This window comes from Galeopterus variegatus, unplaced genomic scaffold (genome assembly GCF_000696425.1).
Source record: "Galeopterus variegatus unplaced genomic scaffold, G_variegatus-3.0.2 Scaffold62, whole genome shotgun sequence".
Lineage (NCBI taxonomy): Eukaryota > Metazoa > Chordata > Mammalia > Dermoptera > Cynocephalidae > Galeopterus > Galeopterus variegatus.
Window position 1 is genome coordinate 692,186 of NW_007726173.1, and position 778 is coordinate 692,963.

A 778-nucleotide genomic window follows, 5' to 3' on the forward strand; every position below is an offset into this window, starting at 1 on the left:
CGGGTAGGGCCGGGTAGGGCCGGGTAGGGCCGGGCAGGGCCGGGCTGGGGGCGGTGGGGTGGGGTGCACGGGCGTCGGGGTGCGTCGTGATGCTCACAGAGTGACTGACCTTCCAGACTTTCCCAAGACTGATGGCTTTTTCGGGAAGCAAGACTTTCAACGCTGAAACAGGGAAAGTTCTGGACAACCCGGACCGGTTGTTGCCTAAAAAAGTGGAGCCTCTTTACTTGATATGTTAAAGGCTGAGAAGGAAAGCCTCCCACCTCAGGGACGTTTCCCGCCATTCCCCATTGTACCGTCAGCCTTTTTTTTCTGCGTATTTTTATGTGTCTAATCTGGGCATATTCTCAGCACACGATGTAAAACTTCCATAGGGGCTGCAGACACTGGACGTGACACCATTTTTAAAAATAATGCTTAGGGGGGCCGGCCCCCTGGCGCACTCGGGAGAGTGCGGTGCTGGGAGCGCAGCAACACTCCCGCTGCGGGTTCGGATCCTATATAGGAATGGCCGGTGCGCTCACTGGCTGAGGGTAGTGCTGACAACACCGAGCCAAGGGTTGCGATCCCCTTACCGGACCGTGCTTACTCTGTTTAGGGAAGTAAAAAAAGACATAGAAAAATTCAGCAGGGAACTGGAAATGTTAAAAAAAAAAGCCACTTAGCTGGTTTAAAAAGAGCCAAATAGAAGTTGGATCTTCTTTTGCAGAAGATTAGACAGTTGAGAAATTGGAAGGTAGGTTAGGAGAAACCATTCAGAAGCATAGAGAGACAAAAG